The sequence below is a fragment of the Canis aureus genome, chromosome 20 (genome assembly GCF_053574225.1).
Source record: "Canis aureus isolate CA01 chromosome 20, VMU_Caureus_v.1.0, whole genome shotgun sequence".
NCBI classification, from domain to species: domain Eukaryota; kingdom Metazoa; phylum Chordata; class Mammalia; order Carnivora; family Canidae; genus Canis; species Canis aureus.
The window spans coordinates 54426041-54445929 of record NC_135630.1 but is presented as its reverse complement, the minus strand read 5'-3'; the positions used below and the strand labels follow the sequence as shown (position 1 = coordinate 54445929).

General features: G+C 36.6%; 1 long non-coding RNA gene across 1 annotated transcript in view; it reads left to right on the top strand.

The window, feature by feature from the left end:
• The first annotated feature begins 5280 nt into the window (after positions 1–5280).
• The window catches only part of LOC144291987 (uncharacterized), a 57150-nt gene continuing 42541 nt past the window's right edge, over positions 5281–19889 (top strand). Inside the window, exons 1-2 of the long non-coding RNA XR_013359527.1 lie at positions 5281–5419; positions 10812–10965. This is a non-coding gene — a long non-coding RNA (uncharacterized LOC144291987). The remainder of the gene's footprint in view (positions 5420–10811; positions 10966–19889) is intronic.

Here is a 19889-nt window from a genome sequence, read left to right as displayed (position 1 = left end):
CACTTAAATTTAAAATTTTCTCTTTATGATGCTATATATTTAAATCACCTAGACTATAATTTCGGAAAAAAACATTTTAATTTAAATTTAAAAATGTCACTTATGATTTATGTTATTCACTGATGGTTGGGTAAGATCTCTTCTGAAAAATTTGAAAATATCTAGAAATTACTACAGAAGTTGTAACTGAAACCAAAAGGAAATGACATGAGTTTCAACTTTTTAAATATGGTAGCTGCGTAGGGTCTAACTGGATCTTTTGATTCCCGTGACAAATGTTGGTTTTCTGTGTGACCAAATCAAGGGGAATCTAAGAGAAGGACAAACTATGAGTGTGGGGAAAAAAAAAGAAAAAAAAAAAAAAATATATATATATATATATATATATATATATATATATATATATATGAGTGTGAAGACCGTGGTAGGGTGAGATGGCAAGAGATTAAAGTAACCAATGGTTGGGTAGAAGCAGTACTACACAGAGAAGGCAGAAACAAATAAGACATGACATAAATGGTGATTATAATGACTTGGGGACTACTTTTCTTTCTTATGTGTAACTCAAATTTTCCTATTGGCCCTAGACACTAGGATTTAGCCAACATTGGACGCTTGATGTATCTGGGGAAGAAATGTAATTCTTGAGTACCTAAAAACATATTTGGTGATTTTTAGTCAAAATCAAAAGAAAAATGGGTAAAATTTTCCTAGGCTCAGGTCCCTGTAAACAATTATGGATCAGATAAGCATTCCTTAAATGTGTTGCTCAGTCAACCTAATGTTCAGACTACATGTGTAGAAATACTATGTTATTTATATTTTAAAAAGCTATTGCAAAATATTATGTTTGTTTGTTTTTAAAGGTAGATGATTTCAACAGCAACTTGGGGTTTTGTTTCCTGAGTCTAGTTTAAGAGAGAAACACATAAAGAGAATAATACATTTAATGTGGGTTTTACAACATTGGTCTGACACTCCTCTCTCCTTCAGCATGAAGTGCCATAACTATTTTCATAGACAGAGCTAAAGTTGTTGGTTCCTGGAAAGTCTGTTGGCCACTCAAACTTACATATAAGGCCGAACTAGATTTTCAAAGCTCGTGAAGGTAATCAGATATACTAGAATATTTCTAATTTAGCCAAGAGGTTTTTAGTACATTATATAAAAACTTAGAGGGAGTGTGAGAGAATGTATTTAGAGACAGTATTTAAATTCAAATGATTAGAAAACATTTACCCTTAAAATTCAGAGGAACCATAAAGATCAAGTCTAATCATACCAAAATGTGGTCCATGGATTAACCTCACCAGAAATATCTGAAAAATATTAAATTCAGAAAATTTTGGCCTGTATCTGAGAGAGGATTTAGTATATATTTTGTGATGGCCTAGAAAGTAACCCTCAGTGTGATGTCTTAACCAGAATTTAAGATGACTACCTACAGTTCAACCTATAATCCATTTCTCTAATTTCAATTATAGTCTTAAATAATTAAGATTTAATGATGTAAGATAATTATATTTTGGTACAAACAATGTTTAAAATGTTAGGGAAAAATAAACATTTCTGGCATCTCACTATACAATTATTATTATTATTTCTCATAAAATTAAATTGAAGAGAAGTGAGCTTCTGTTCTGTTGCTAATTTGCAAGATCGCCATCTAGTGGCAAATTTTTCCCATTGCAAGCACACAGTCCCTACAGCCCAAGAAGGGTGTCGTCTCCAGATTTCATGGCCAGGTAGATCCATCAGAGACACAAGATGTGGCAGTGTGATTTTGACCGTATCAGGCAACATTGTACAAATGGTAATATTCCTCCCAGATTTATGAGTCATGAAGTAATAGCTGGGAAAAGAGTAGAGGACATGCTACATGGTTAAATTAAGTCATTAAAAGAGAGGAAACTGAATAGATTGTTTCATTTTCTTTTCATTCTGCCCCCTTCACATTGACAAAGTGTCATACCAATACTATTATAAAGAGAAATTACATGAAATGGCCATAACAAAAAATGAACGAATGCTAAGAATAAGGATCAAGAATGGAAAAGATTTTTTTTTAATTTAATACTTTTTTTTATTTAATTTTTTTTTAAATACTTTTAGAAGTTCTGCTTACCTCCTGCAGAACTGGATAGTCAGAGTTCCCCTGAAGCACACTCTCTACCCGCTTCTTCTCTTTACTTACATTGGAATCTTTATGAATAATAGAAATGTATCCTATGGAAGTAATATCAGCCCTTCCAAGGCTGATATACAAGGTGCAATACAAGGTGCAAGCATCCACTAAATTTTGAGATCCTCCTTTTGGACTTTGGGCAGGTCGTTTTATAGCTGGAGTCATCAGTTGTGTACATGACAGGTGGAGCTTGAAGGAAGTAAGGATATTACTTCCTGGCCAGAATTAACACTCACATTAAGATCCTATTGTGCCTAAAATTCAACAAATAAATGTCTTGTACTTCCTAGGAATCCCTAATTTTGTCTTCTTTCACAATGTCATTAATGATGAAGAACAGCATTGTTTGAGATACAACTAAAAAGAGGGGGGAAAAACTGTCAATTTAACCATGATAGTCTTAGTGAGATTTATCCCAATTACAAAGGTGTTAAATCACATTTTAAAAATATATTCATATCCTTGGAATATGGTAAACGAATTCTGATAATGAGAGAGAATTGAGAATGCAAGCTAGGATAACATTAACGCACATTTAAGCATTAGTGTCAACCAGCAAAAGCAGAGCCCTAAGGAAATGGATCATAGGATAGCCATGTTTTGATAGAAGAGGAGGAAGAGAAAGATAAACTCTAACTGCTTCACAAGGTTGACTAAGCCCAGCTTTATTTAGACCGTACAATTGCCTTTGAACAACTCCTTTTAGCAATGTTTATTTAAAGAGGTCACTATTTGAAGTTAGCATACTGAATTCCATAGCTGTTGACCCTTTGGAAAAATAACTGACTCGGAGAAAGGTTAGGAAAGGTGGGAAAAGTCTATGAATAAAACTTTTTCAAACTAGGAAGAGGTCAAAGTACAGGTTGATCAAAGACAAAGATGAAATGCAGAAGAATGTAGATAAAGGTAAAATAATGAGTACTGGAAACACCAATAAAAAGAGAAATGTTTTTTTAAGTGGCTAGGTGAGGCTGCTCCACTAGGAAAGAGTTCTCAGACACACTGAGCGAAGGACTGGACTCAGTCCTGTCCATACACAGCAGCAACAAAGAAAACAAAACACAGATTCTGTGTTTCAATTCTAAAATAGGCCAACTCACTGAATTTCAGAGCTCTGAGTAGAGGCATGGGGATAGTCTCATTGTATCTTGGAGCTGCACTTAGATTTTACAGTAACACAACTTCCTTTTTAACTCAGTGAGTAAAACAAAAGTAACCTAGAAATTCTCTCCTCTCTCTCAAGGAAAAAAAACAAAAAACAAAAAACAAAAAAAAACTATAAACTGAACTAATGCGGGGGCAACACAGGATGTTACTAAAAATGTGTATCAAGGGAATAGCTGTTCCCAATACTAGAATTATGTGATATCTACATAACATCATTTGAAAGATTAAGAAAATATTTTCTTTCTTGGATTATTTTTTCTCGGGGTTCTAAAATTTATCATCAAAGAATAATTTATTTGTGCTTTCGTGTATGTGTGTGTGTATGCGTGCATGTGTGGAAATTTCAAAATTCCAACAAGATAAAAATGTCCAGGACATAGGGTGTGAACATATTATACCTGATTCTTTAATAGGCTTGTTTTATAAGCCTAGGATAAGTTGCTAAGGAGTGTTAAAACCATGTAGCATGTACCTGCTGTATGATTAACCCTAGGAAGTAAGAATTATAGGGAAAGGGAGGAGGACCTTGGTGAACTAAAATTTTAGAATTTGAAATATGCTAGATGCTCTGTTTAGTATTTTATATATAATCCCTTAATTCTCATCAGAACATTGTTAAGTAGATATTATTGTCTTCATCATTTTACATAAGGAGAAATTGAGTCTCAAAGATGTTAAATAACTTGCTGAAGACAACAGAGCTGGTCAGTGGATAAACTGAGTTAATCCAGGTCAGTTTACTTCAAATTTCTATGAAACCATATCAAGATCTGTGGGAAGAAAGAAACACTGTACTAGTGGTTGGAAAGACACCAAATCAACTTTACGTCTACCAGAATATTTTCCCAGAGTTGCCCATAAAGTTGTAACATTTGTTAGATTTTAGTAAAATTAGCTCAGATTTTCCAGATTAAGCTTACATCTCTTGAATATTTATGATAAAATAGGTTAAATCACATTCATTTCATCTAATGCTCAAAATAACCCTGTGATATGGATATTTTAGTAATCCCCATCTCAGATTCATACAGTTGGTATATAATAGAGCCAGGACTCTAGCCTACTCCTTCTTATTTCATGTTCTGGACTTCTTTAAAAAACTATAACACCTGGAGTATGTATTTTGCCTAGGAATTTTGAAAGACTTTATGACCTTTTCCTAAATATTTGCTTTAATAATGAATAGAGCAAGAACGTTTCCTACCTGCTCTCTCCCAACTCTGCTTTTGAGTGTTGCACATAGCACCTTTTCTTACCAAATTCATTCATGACTATAAATTGAAAAAATTCAAATTCTTGTAGAGAAAAATTACTTTTATCTAGACTTAATCCAAAGCTGATGGACCACCAATCACCATCACCATGAACGTTACCATTATTAACAAAATAAAGTTTTCTTTGGGAGAATAAGGTAAGTCAGAGAGTTACTTATAAAGAATGTTAGCATTTCCAAGAAACATGAGTTGAGAGCATAGAGTCAGAATATGCCACCCAGAAAATTTCTTTGCACATCTGCAAATAGTTATTGAACGTGCTACGTGCCAGTGCTATTCTAGGCACCAGCAACTACAGCAACAAACAAAATGCTGAAAACTGCTGCCCTCATGGAGCTTATATTATGGAAAAAGAGACAGACAAAAATGAAACAAATATATAAAATGTTTTGCATGCAACATAGTGATGAACACTGAGAAAAAAACAGGGTGGGCAAAATTTTTTCTGTAAAGGGACAGATAATAAATATTTCAGGCTTTATGGGCCAGATGGTTCCTGTCACAACTACTCAGCTCTGCCCTCGTAGCCCAAAAGCAGTTCTGGACAATATGTAAACAAGTGGGAGTGGCTGTGTTCTGACATAACCTTATAAACTAATGGAGCTACTCATGTGAGTAATGAGGGAAAAGCTTTCCAAAGAGGGGAAACAGGAAGTGTAAAGGCACTGAGATAGGAGCTTGCTTTGTGCGTGCAAATGTCAACAAATAGGCCAGTGTTGTTTGTGCACCGGGCTGGAGTGAGCAGACATAGAACAGGAGATGTGGTCAAATTTGTAAGGTCTTATGGATCAAAGTAAGTATGCGAGGTTTTATTATGTGGGAAATGGGAAGTCATGGAAAGATTTTGAAAAGAGAAGACATATGTATGTCTTAGGTTTTAAAATCATCTCTCTGGCACCTGCATGGATAGACTCAAAGGTGACAAGAGGCAACAAGAATGATGAGGCAGTGATCATGGTAATTGGTATGGGACAAGATGGTGTCTTGGCCCAGACAGGGTGTGGTCTGACTGATAAGAAGCAGTTGAGTTCTAGATGGATTTAGAAAGTATCGATAACAAGATCTACTCATGGACGGGATATGTAGTGTGAGAGAAGCTAAGGGTGTGAGTTTTGTTGTCAGCAATGGAGGTGGAAAAGACTATGAGAGGTACAGCTTTTTTTTTTTTTTTTTAAGGATTGATTTATTTATTTTAGAGAGAGAGAAAGAGAACAGGGAGAGGAACAGAGAGAGAAATACAAGAAATACACTGGTTCCCTCTCAGTACACAGCAGATAGCAATCGGCAGATGTGGCAATGGGGAGAATAGAATCCAGAATTTCCTTTTACTTACTGAAAATCATAGAGTTATGGTTAAGCACCACCTTGAGACTTTTGAAATAGGACAAACATACATGAGACACGATCTTGGTTCTACAATTTAATAGATAAGCAGGCATATATTATCATTTAAGATCTGTTTACCTTAATATTCTCAATTGTAAAATAGAAATAATAGTGCTGACCATGATAGCTATCAGAATAAAGGATATAATGAACAAAAAGCACTGCACATAATGCCTCCCAAATAGTAAATGTTAAATAAATATTTGATGTTGCTCTTATCAGTTATCAAGAAAAGTAAGTACACTTCAAACGTATTGCCTTTAATTTATGAAAAATAATACTCATTTTAAAAGATTTCCAGGAATATGTAGTCTGCGATATATTAGGTTTGGCTCTACAAAAATTATGATCTAAGGGTTTATTCAGCTTCCAAGCAGACAAGGACTCCTGGATTATTCAAAAACATTTGCTTGCTGTATTTTCAAATGTTAAAAATGCAATCCCTCCAAATAGATTTGACAACACTTGTGTTTATTTGTTTTCATATTTATTTTAAGCAGTAAAGGTGGATATATTATTGCTGAGTGCTAGGCCAGGGAATTTAGGAAAGAAAAGAAGAAGGAAGGGAGAGAGGAATCAAGGCAAGAAGGTTGCTGTGAATAGGATATGGGTTTCTGATTTTCTAAAGAATAAAGAAAAGCTATTCTTTATAACATATACATTTAGAGAGTGGGGAGGGGCAGACGGAGAGGGAGACACAGAGTCCCAATCAGGCTCCACACTCAGCATTGAGACTGACACCAGGATCGATCTCACAACCCTGAGATCATGAACTGAGCAGAAACCAAGAGTCAGGCCCTTAACCAACTGAGCCACCCAGTATACTTTTATTTTTAAAGAATTTCCTTCTCTGTCTCTCCTCTCTCACAAACTTGTCATTTATCACTTTGCAATTGTTATCCTGGGTGATAAATCACGACAAATAGACTGACTTATTTCTTGACACAAGCAGAGATTCCTCGGTGGTTTAATTATTTGACAAAACAGAAAAATATATTGACACCTGTCATAGAATATCTAAATATTTGTGTTGCCTTTTATTAGAAGATAGCAGTGGTATTATTTTCATTTATGAACACCCTGTTTTGGTATGAAATATTGTTTAGGCTCATAATGCACGTTATTTGTGTTGAGGTTCACTTATTCAGAGGAATTTTAAGGACAAAAACATGCAAATGTGAATATAAATTACACAGGCAGTTACTGAAATGTGCAGTCCCATTTCCCAACTTATATGGCCCAGGGTATTCTCTGAAAGATAGAGTGCCCTTGATAAAAAGATTACTAAAGAAATGTCAGAATATCAACCTCAAGACTTGGCTTGGCTTAGTTGTATTAGAATACTAGCTTATCTTTAATATATTAATCAAACAAACAAAAATTGTACTCAGCACACAGCAGAGAGGCAGCGTAGAGGGTTGAATTACAACAATGAAAGGATTCTAAATGATGTGGGTTTGAATTCCAACTTCATGACTTGCCATGTGACATTTGAAAATAATTTAACCTCTCTGAGATTTGGTTTTCATATTTGCCAAAACATTATAACATCTTGAAATTGGGCAAAAGGATTAAATGGAAAAAGAAGAGAGAGTGAAGCACCTTGTAGGAAGAGTTAGTCTGTTGTATCGGATGTTGTACTATCATTCATTCTTATGTAAAGAAATGACTAGCATTATTCCCATCTAAGGAATATTGTAAACCAAAGTTGGAAAAGTAAACTTGACAATTAAATTAATATTCATGTTAACTAATGTATTTGTTATACATTTTAAATAGTCAAATTCTCATTTCTTGCCAAAAAAATGTTTCAATATTGTTGTTTCTCAAATTAAACTCTCCCTGTCCCTCCTCCCCTCATATAAAACTGTATAAAATCACCATTGACAAATGCAGAGCAAACATCCAGTTTAATTTTTCATCTCTTATGCATAAAAGTTAGATTATATGAATACAAAGGGCCTCTCTAAGAGTGTTCAGGAAAGCATGTAGACTAGAGTAGAGAATTAGGCCTCACGATCATGAAACTGTGCATATGGTTCTTAGAGGTATATTTTTAACAATTTCATTTCGTAGCAAATTTTAAATAAGTTAAAAAGTCAGTGGCAATTTACCTGCTCCCAAATGCTAGGGTGGTGGGGGAGGGAAGACAATGGTGTTACTTACAAAGAGATTAACAATGGAATAAACATAGGAGAACGCAATTGCAAAATTGACGTTTAGCCACTATTTGCAAATATTCTTCTACATTCACTTCCATGTGTTATCATGCCAGTCCATCATTTCAATAGTTTAACTGGAGTCTTTTTTTTTTTTTCCCCTTTCAAATAGAAAAAAAAAAAAATGCTAGTGGAAATTTCATTTGTAACATAACTTAATTCTGGATTTTACTTTTGATTACAGTCTGGTTTTACTTTGATGTTTTCAAAATGAATTTCAAAGACCATTTATTCAGTAGATTTTGAGAGTAGAAACATACTGAAACTTTTATCCCACTTGGTAAGCGGCCATCCTTTAGTTTTATCCAAGTTTTCCCATGAAAATGCCAATCGGGAATAAAACTGACAAATATATTCAATCAAAGATGGAATTTTTTTGCTCTTAAGTTGCAAATGGCCTCATTAAAATAAAAGCACCACCTTAGGGATTGCATAAAGTAGAGTATTGGTACCTAAATGGTATTTATGACCAGGCTAAATGTAAAGTGAATTAAAATTTAAAGGATTATAGTCAGGTAGGCCACAGACATCTGTAGAGAAATGTCCATTAAGAAGATGAAAGAACCAGCAGTCCCTGGTGACAGGCACATGTCAGGTTAGCGGTCAGCCATACCTATACACTTAGTGCCATAGCAAATGAGAAACACATTGCCCAAGGAGGAAAGTACTTAAAAGATATTTATTTTAAACGAAGGGAAAAAAATAGCGAAACTAACATTTTGGAATTCATATCCATCATTGTCATCAAACTAAAGTCAAATGGTGAAAATAAGACATGGCTGATAATAAATATTATCACATATGTGTTTATAGATACTGTATACACTCCAACCCATGACTGTATTTATAGAATCAATTGAAAGCACAATATTTTAAGAGTGTCATTATGTCTATGGTGCTGTAACCACAAAGAGTGCTGCTGCACCCTACAAATAAAGGCCTTGTTTAATAAAAATTAAAAAAAAATGTGAAATAGCCTCTAGGGTATTAATACACCAAGGGATTTATTCATTTCATAATGTGAATGAGTCACAAAACCAGTCACTATTTTTGTCACTGTCATGACACAATACTGTCCTGTGCATGCAGCATACATAGCTGTGTTGTATCTGCCTCATTAAAATCAGTAATTCTTTTAAAATGGTCATGAAATGCTCTTGAGTGATGACTCAAGGGCACAGAAAATATAATCTCTTAATTAAAAGAGACTATTTTTCTCTTCCCTTCCCTTCTCCTTCCCATCTCTCTTCTTTTCTCTTCCCGTGCTCGCCTTGCCTTGCCTTGCCTTGCCTTGCCTTGCCTTGCCTTGCCTTGCCTTGCCTTGCCTTGCCTTGCCTTGCCTTGCCTTGCCTTCCCTTCCCTTCCCTTCCCTTCCCTTCCCTTCCCTTCCCTTCCCTTCCTTTCCTTTTCTTCCCTTGCTTCCTCTCTCCTATCCTCTCTTTGTCTCTCCTATTGGTGGGAAAACACTCACCATTAGATCCAATAAAATATACTCAGTATACTCCCTTAGGTTATCAACTTTGGCATTTGATGTAGCAAAAGATGGTTGAAGTTGTTTATATTGTGGAGAAGACTTCTCCTTCTCTGACCTGGATTCGTAATACAAACAGAACCATTTCCCACTCTATGCTTTTAAGGGCAGTTCAGAGGGAACATTTTCCCTACTGAGTGTGCAACTCATATTCCCTAGGAATCATGGATTCCCAATCCAGTTTTAAACTAATGATCCCCAGATGTACCATTGCCAAGTAGAAGCCACTCTTAAATATGGACTTGTGTTCTCAAAAGTACAGAAAACAAAAATGTAGTTTTGCAATTTTATTTCGCCTTGTAACAGAGTCTTTCATCATGAATGTTCTATTGCTAGTTCATTGAACATCTCAAATGCCATTTGGATGATCCTCCCTGTCTTTTAAGATTAAACTGGTTCAAAGGTGCTGTTCTCCTAGTTGTATCTCTGTTGTCAGTCCACAGTCTCATTTCAGTAGACTTACTTGGTGGATGAAATCTCTGACACTGGAAATAAGAGATAGAGGAGGATGGCCCCCAAATCACCATTTCCCAGCCCCTGGGTCTTCTAGTTGGCACTACACTTCCACTATCTCTAGTCTTTATAAAATGATTGCTAACTACATTCTAGATTGTGTATTGGACTGACAGCACAGCCATGCTGGAGGATGTGGGTGAAAGATGTGCAGTAAATATCATCTTTAGGACAGGAATTGAGGCAAAACCCTGGTAGATTTGTTGAGGTGATATGTGGTAAGTAAATGGATTAGACATTTGTCAGGAATCTCGGACGTGTAAAAAAAAAAGAAAAGGAATTTCGGACGTGCAATTAGAGGTCTAATGAGAAACACAATAATTGGACCAAGATGATGATTGGACCAAGTGATCATTGGAAAAACAGAATGCACCCCAAGATAATCAGAGGAACAAAATGGAAATGGCTGTATCACAGCCCAAAGAAAAAAGACTTGCTTGAATTTTTATATATTGTGTGTACATTTCTAAAATTTAGTATTTTATTGATTCTAGAAAAAGTACTCTGCTGCTTACTTTCATTTCACATTTAAGTAGTTCTCTTCTAGGGCAGAGGTTCTCCTGAGATGACCTCCTACCTGTGATCCCCATTAGAAGCCGTGTTCTGGGACTCTTGTACCCTCTCTTCTATCAACATGAACTTGACATCCATATCTGTATTGCAGTACCTCACCCTCAACTCTGTTGGCTGGTTAGTGTTATTTAAAATCATTGAGATATTGGATAAATAAAATGTGTGTGTTTTCTTCACTCAGAATTCCATATTGTAAACTATTTAAAGAAGTTTTAAGTTAAGAAATAATAAGAATTTCAGGTGGAAAAAAGAAGCAGTGATGGGAGTGATTTGATTCTCAGGACACCTCCGTCTTGCACCCATGTAGCTGGCTACTCCATCTGGATGCTGGGCTTTTCCTTCCAACTAATACAGACTTACATACACCACATCATCTCCTCTTAAACAAGTTACCTGTCTCATCAATATATGCTCAGTAGTTTTGTTCCCAAACTCATTTTTATTAAATGCAATGTTCTGTGAAATATCAAAAAGAACGCTGAATATATTTAGAAGCAAAGGGGACTTCTTAATGTGTTTTGGCTATGTCAAAGCATGTGTGCTTGATAGGGAAAAATTTTCACACCACTTCAATCCCAGACTTGACTCTTCAGGGAGCAATCTAAGATGGCCTCATTAGAGAGACGTTAAATTTGGGCTAGCCTCAAATGGTCTCGAGTTTGATTTCAGCTTGCCATCTCTAGAGATTGTAATCTGAATTAGATAAATCACTTGGAGTATTTTCCCTTATCACTTTTCTGTTTAAGGTGTGTACTAAAATGGATGTGATGTTATAACTAAGTAGAAAGAATGAACAAGAAGAGGCCTGCACTGCTAATAAATATAGTACAACCCACAAGCGACTAAAAGGCTCCTCTAAAAGATTTCCTTATAATTTACCCGGAGGTTTAAACTTAGATTCTGTGAGATTTGAAGAAAGGAGGAATTTCAAGAATGAGGGGGGCTCTCCACTGAAAATAAATGTCCCTCACTAGGTCTTGCAAGGGTTCAGATCGAAGCTCAAGCTGGTCTGTAAATCTCGAGGGGCAGAGGTTCGAGGGGAGAGGAGTGATTGTCACGTCCGAGCCATATATAGCTCGTCATCATTGGTTTGTTTAAGAAATGTCAGGCATTTCCTCTTCCCAACCGAAAGAGTCCTAGGAACAAAACTTGTGTTCACATAACTTAGAATTTCAGCAAAATTTCAATTTGCTTTTGAGTTTAAAATAATAACAAGAAAGGTGTGGGATAATTTGAGAGGCAAAGAAGTCTCTTGAGGAGACCGTTCTCTTGTGCCATGTTGGTGTTCTTGAGCACTGGACTCTGTAGTTGAATGTGTATTTTTTGAGATATATTGTTCTCTATGTCATATCCCTGTGTATGAAACTACTATCTGAAAATAGATATTTACAATAGTGTCATTATTAAGCTTGGGGTAGGGGAAGTCAGCACGTTCTTAATGAAAACCCTGATGGAATCTACTCCTAAAACACCAAGAAAATAGCTGTATTATTTTTATCTTGCCTTTCAGGGAGAAAATCTGAAAATGGTAAAACAAAATAAGCAATGTGTGGAACTCAGGATCCAAATGTTTCCTCCCGAAGCTGTGGATTTGGATTGACTAGGGCACACCTGGACTTAGCCCTAAGGTTTGGGGTCCATTTCCAGGCCAAAACCCCAGTTTCCAGTTCAGGGCTCCCAGATTCCATTAAGATTTCCCATGAATCAGGCAGGGCTAATTCAGTCTTGAACAATCAATCACTCTCACTCCGTTTTGTGAGTGGGAGTGATTGATGGTTCTCCTCTGGTCATGGCTGACCTAGACGTAGGAAGCAGACCTGAGCGCAATGCCTCATGTGTGAGTGGCTTATTTGGAATCAGTCAACTGCAAGGAACTCTCTTGTGTCTTCCTTGGTCCTTCCTTAGATAGACACATAGCCTCACAGCCTTCCGATGCAGCCTCCTGTTTGTTGCAAACCACTGTTTCTCTCTCCTTCCACTCACTCTCTGAAAATGGTTGCATGTCTGTACCCGGCACTCGTTTTCATAGCCCTCTATTAGCCAGATCCCAATTTTTTCCCCCATTTTCAATTGTTCTTCTGTATGATCTTCAACTGTTAGAATCGGGTCTGCTAATTTATCTGCTCCTCCTCTTCTCTCTTCCCAAACCTGGGCTTCGGCATTAGTTGTCCTTCCTCTTGTTTTCTCATAGAATTGTTAGAAAAGAAAGAGAAATGTAATTTGAACTCTTTCCTCCTCTTTCTGACGTTGTTCTTTTAAGCAATGGGGTGGGGGGTGAGGGGGTATGGAGGAGATGATAAAAAACATCTCCACGGTTTTGTGAATTAGTATGTTTTGTCTGTCCTGTGTGCAGCTAGTTATCTTCCATTCTTGGGAATATTCGTGTTGCATTTCAGAGAACAGTGTACCATTTTGTAGATGTTATCATTATGGCCTTTTCACCCAGAATTACCACGGCTGTTACAGTCACTACAAGGAAATGTTCTCCCACTCATTTCTCTGATAAGAAGCTGCCTCCGTCCTCATACTCCCCATGGTCCACTAGCCGGACTGAGACATTTGCAGCAAGGGCTTCAAAGGGAGGCTAATAATGTGCACAGTTTTCAGGATTGTTATTTTCCCCCCAAACTCACTGAAGTTGTGAAAACCCTTATGAAAAATGATTAGAGAAGTGGCAAAAATTCACAGACAGACACAAGGAAAAACTCAAAGCAATGCTTTTCATCATTTTGGCAAAGTGAAAAAGGGAGGGCCCGCTCTTCTTTCCTGTCTCATGGCAAATCATGATTCTGAAGCACATCCACCACATATATTTATGAAATTTTTGACAGATTCCTTTAAAGGGGAAAGCACAATTTCAATCACCCAGAGAAAAATAGCTAGTGATTATCTCACAGGCTACAAATGAAAGGGCAATCATTATTTAGTATGTAGCATATATTCATTTATTTATTCAAGATTAAGGATGTAAATGAAGATAGAGTCTTATATAAGTTGAGAAAGAGTATTATAAAAATATATAACATGTACACACATAATATATATTATATATAAATAACACATATAAAGAATATGTACATACATACATATAAAGGACATATAAATACACACATACTTTCGTAGATATATAAATTGATAGAATTCAACAGAACGGACTATTTTGTTCAGAAAGTAACGTGAGTGCAGATTCTTTTTGAAACAGTTGAATCTCTTAGAGGAGAGAAATGTTTTTCTTGAGGAACTTAGAGATTTTTACAATTTTGCTTAAATAACAAGGGCAAAAAACAGTCTATGTTCTTTTGTAACATCTTTTTTTTTTTTTTTTTCCCTTTTCTGGTGTCTACCAGGAAGACCAAAAGACAGTAACTAACAGAACATGTTTAACAAACAAGCAAGAAGACAAATGATAAAAAGGGGTCCATCTCCATTTGGCTCTGTAGGTATTTTCAGTAAGGGATGAGCAGTTAGCCTGGTGGGCTCCCTATATTGGGGACAAAAAGCAGGCAGGGTGGCCTAAGGGACAGCAGGCTTTTGCCATGTGGCAGCATCATCTGTTTGCCCTCCCTGGTTGGCTCAGCGCAGTGGGAAAGACTCTCGTGTTGTGTCCAAGGGCAGCACCTCTGAAGCTCACCCAAGGGGAGACTTTCCCTGAAGGGAGGGGCAGCTAAGGGGTCCTGGGGCAGAGCTGGCCCAGTCTGAGCAGTCATTCTATTCCCTCCGGGATCCGAGTGCTACCACAGAAGCAGCATTGTTTAAGCCATTGCTGAATCACAAAACTATTCCTTTCCTGTCAGCCATGTCACCACCCTTAGATTGAGAGCCAGGCTCACTGGCCATGAGAACAAGAGGACTTGGAAGTGGGTGGAAAGGAAGCAAGATTTCTTCCATCAGATCTTGAAGACTATGTTTCTAGCTCCCTCTCAGATAGGAAAGGGCATTGCTGCTATTTATTATCATTATTATTATTATTAAGGAATAAAGCCATTTTTTTTTTTTTTTGAAATTAGAGTCATTAAACGTACATGTGGCTTACGGCACAGGAAATGTCATGGTTTCCTAACCAAATAAGAACTAAGGAACTATCCAGTTATTTTTTTTATTAGTAGTATCTGCACATCAGAATGTGTGTATTAATGTTATTTGATGAGATTATTGTCAAGCAAAGGATATGCTGGAGAGATTTGATTGCTTTAATGCTTGGGACAGGCAGATGTGTATCAAACGTACACAAACATCTACAAGCAGATAAGAAAATATTGGCCTTGCTTCAAATGAGATGGAGGCAAAGATAGGCAAGAATTATTTATCAGAAATGGAGTGGAAAAAGATCAGGGCCAGGTATGTGAAACCTCCAGGGGCTGCAGTTGCAAGCAAATGAACAGTAAAATTTTAGATGCAAGTTATTGAAGTGCTGCTGCACTTTGTTAAATAAACAACTAATGAAAATATATGAAAGTTGAAAAGGTAAAGATGTTGTCCATCATTACCTACAGATAAAGAGTAATTGAGCATATTCTGAGGCTTATTCCCTTCAAAATTATGAAACAAGATGAATTTTAAAACAAATGCTCATTTCTGCACTAATGGTCTTAAATCCAGATGGTGGTATTCTTTTTCAGCCCAGAGCATGAGAATGACTTTTCTGCATGGAGTTCAGAATATCTAAGAAGCAAGTAGTCCTCAAAGTTTGCCATGACCCTTCTAAATTGGGTAAAATAAACCAGGTTTATAAAATGTGATCACAGTGTCTTCTGATGACATACTCAATAATTAGGTTGATGACCCTTATGTTTCTTAGACCACAGTATGTGAGATTTTACATATATTTGTCTATCTCTTATACATATATATGTCTAGTATTTATATATATTAATAATAATAATATAAATTTATATAAATGTATATTATATATATATATAATAAGCCAAAAATCATTTAAAAATATTGAAAGCAGGAGTGCCTGGGGGTGGCTTAGTGCATTAAGCAGCCGATTCTTGGTTTTGCCTTAGATCATGTTCTCAAGGTCGTGGGATGGAGCTCCATGCCTGTCTCTGTGTTCATGGGAAATCTCTTTGGGAAGTCTCTCTCTCTCTCTCCTTCTCCCTCTGCCCCTCCTGCTGCTCAAGCTCTTTCTTTCTCTCTCTCTCTCTTTCTTTCTCATAAATAAATAATAAATAAATAAATAATAAATAAATAAATAAATCTTTAAAAAATAAATAAAAAAAAATATTGAAAGCAGTTGTAGCTTCCTAAAAGGTGAAGATTTTAGTTCGGTTTGGGACAGAATTACTTTGTTCTGAGAAAGGTACTTGAGTAGGTTCTTTAGCAACATCTATAAAGAAAGCATGGGCACATTGTGTTCTTGAGGAAAACTTTGTTGTGACCACTGAACTGAATGCAGATGTTCAACTGGAGAAGCTAACTGTTCTATTTGGTAACGAAAATTGGGTATAGGTTTAAGAGAGTTCTGGAGGCTTTGTAACTTTAAGAAAAATGTCTCTGTACCCTGTATGGATTGAGATTTTCCTAAGCCTCGATGGTATTGCTTGATTTTGTTGCATCCTTACTCAAAACCTGAGGGTTTGAACTTTACCACAAAATGAAAGAAGGGTTTGGGAGAGAAAGATCTGGGATAAGATCCATCCAGTTTGGCACTGGCTGGGCTCTGGGTGCTCTGTGTGTGGAGTTCAAGATTGATGAACTTAGCTCTGCTAAGTTTTAAAATATTTCTGGGGCTGTGTAACCTTACCATTCTGCATCGAACAACTGAATAGTCACATTTCCAGTCATTTTTGCAAAAAGTCTACCTAAGGATAAGAAAGAAGGAGAGGCAGACCTCAGACTGGAGTTATGAGGTACTTTTCCTCTTTCTGGAACCTCATAGGGTTAGGGCTTGATCAGCGGGAAGAACAAGCCTATTTAAGGGCATTTCCATTGACCTTGCAATTAGATTGATGGGCTAGGAAATAGGATTAATCTAAAGTACCTGTGTTGCACTTCTTTCCATTTGTTTTAGGCATTTAGAAAAGTCTACCTTGTTAAAGAAGATGACTTCCATACTTGGAACTGACTAAGGGGAGAATAAGGGGTCATCTCTTAAACCTAGACAGGTAGTATAATTCAGCATCTCCCAGGAGAAAGTTTTCTCTGGAAGATTTAGCCAAGAATCAGGGAAAGGGTGAGGAAGTAGAGGAGATGTGCCACAACATTAATTTATTCCCAGTGTTCACATGACAGCCACAGGATTGCTGATTCTGTTTTAACCCCCATTGCAGTATCCTGCAGTTCAAGCCCGGAATCAACCAAATAGACTTAGCATCAACCCCACCAGTTAGGGGCTCAATCCTCCACAAGACTTACTCCACTGAAAATGTCTGCACAATTTCAGGGTGTCCCCATGCCACTCATACTTCTGATCAACTTCCTATAAGTTCAGGAGTTCCCATAACACCCTCAAGTTGGATGATTCACTGGAATAACTCAGGGAACTCAGCAGGGTACTATACTTATCATGACAGTTCTATTATAAAGGATGCAATTCAGGAATAGCCAAATGAAAGCACAGAGGATGAGGTCTGGGAAGGTCCTGATCTTAGAACTTCCATGCTTTCTCCTTGGGCATACCATCCTCCCAGCATATCAATGTGTTCACCAATCAGGAAACTACACTGAATGCCAGCATCCAAAGTTTTTATTGGGGTTTGATTACATAGGCAAGATTGATGGAATCAATGGTCAAATGATTGAATTCAATCTCCGGCCCCTCTCTTCTTCCCAAAGTTTGGGCTGGTTCAAAATCCCAACCCTGTGATTAGTGATTGGTCTTTCTCATGAGCAAACCCTGGTCTGAAGCTACCTTTGGGTCTATATAACCAAAACTCGTCTTACTAGCATAAACTCAAATATGAACCTGAACAACAAAGCTCTTGAGTAACAGACATTTCTATCACTCAGGAAATCCCAAGAATTCTACAAGTTCCATGGCAGGAACCCATAGCAAAAGTGAAATCCTTTGTTATACAGCACATCTCTCTTAGATGTGGGTGGAGATGTTTGGTGGGACTGTCTCCTAGTATTCAAGGAGCATGGAAGCCAGAGCCATCGGATTTAGACAGACATTGGATCACATTTGTCATCACTTTGTGGGGAGACTCAGGCAAACCAGATAATACTTAAGAGATGGAAGTTGTTCATTTTTCAGGGTACTTCCTTCTTTGTTTGAACAGTGGCATAATAAGAGGAGGCTTGCCAAACCAAATATCATCTCTGAATATGGACATAAAGCCAAGGATGTTAGTCATGCCACTCTGATTAGCAACCTGAGGCCTTTACTATTATTCATACTTCTAGTCATCTTCCTGAGAACATCCTGATTTCCAGTGAGAGATCACTCACAGTCCTCCAGTTTGTATTGTTCATGCCCTGCAAGCTGGTAAGGTTCTGTGCTGTGAGAAGATAGGTACCTGTGTAGAATTGTCACAAACCTAAAGAGCTGCGGATTGCGTTTTTATAAGGAGGATGTCGAGTTCAAAGAATTGCAGGAGCTCTGCTATTAAATTTATTTGAAAAGCTACAATTTGAAAAATTCTCGAGTGAGACATCCATTTTATATGTGTATTTACCCCTAAAACATGCTTCATAAAAATCAACAAATTGCTTGTGCTACAAAACCTGCCTGGCATTGCATGAGAGGATCATTCTGACTACAGTAGAAAATAACTATGCTCGTCAGAACTACAGGGAATGCAGACCAGTGCTCAAAGAAAATCACATGCAGTATCACACACTAGGCGACCATGGGGCGCACTGTTTGCTTAGTCTTTCTTTGGCTGATGAATAATGTTCCACTTTGAAGAAAGAAGACGTACGATACAGATGCTATCACTGCACACAGGAAACTGGCAAAAAGTACTTAAGTGATCTTCTACATTTACTCAGAAAGCCAGTAGCAGAATTGGGTCAAAAGTCCAAGGTTTTATTATTATTACTGAAGCAAGAGTACCTAGAAGAAAAAGTTTCAAGGGTTAAGGACGAGGTCTTAAACTGATCATTTGTATTGTTTTGTTTACCTTTACGTCATCCTGCCCCTTCTCCAGTGTCTTTGTAGACCACAAATAGATTGATTAATGTCTAGGTGTTTTTATGCTTTTTAGAACTAGTTCACAATCTCAAGTCTTTTATTTAAATTTATTTTACCAAAAGAACCAAGCAAAACAAAACTTTCTGAATACTCCAGGATTGAGGGAGGAGGAGATTTTTGGAGTCCTCTGCCTCATGCCTGTTGATTTTGTGATTAGATAACCTAGCTGTGGTTCTATTGTGCCTTCTGGTCCCTGGGTCTACTCTATAGGGATTTTTATTATTATTATTTTTTTCTTAACATGCTTGAATAGTTACAAATAATTATTTCTTTCTAGGAGAAATTCAAAAGAATTTTGGAAAACAGAGGAAAAGTTTCTCTATCTGGTACCTTTGCTTATTTTTTATCATTTCCTTATAACAAATGAATTGAATTTCACTTTATAAAGGGTTTTGTTAGGTTTGAATATTTTTTCATCTAAAACACATTAAGTTCTTTCGATACTTAAGGGTGCATAATTACAAATGTATATCATTAAAGCAAAGCTATATTAATTAATACAAAGCTGCCCCAGGGTCTAGTAGCTTGTGGAGGCCCCAGCAAAACTACTTAAGAGACTCCTTTCTCCTTTGTCTAAGCACGTTGATTTCTTTCTTCAATTTTAATTTTGTAACTTAACACAAAGTACATTTTGTGTTTGTACACAAATGCGCACAATTAGTTTAGACAATGTAAGTCAGGTTACTAAATAATAAATAATAATAGTAAAAAATAATCACAATAGCTGTGGTTCTATCATTCAGGACAATATATAGTTAGTTTCAACCCAACTAGTAGAATAGTCATTTTCATTAAGCATTGTTTTCTTAAATAAATCCACTGATTCAAATTCAAGACAAAATATTTATATAAAGATATAAAAGCTGAATTGAGTTTTCTCTTGGATTATATGTAGTCTAAG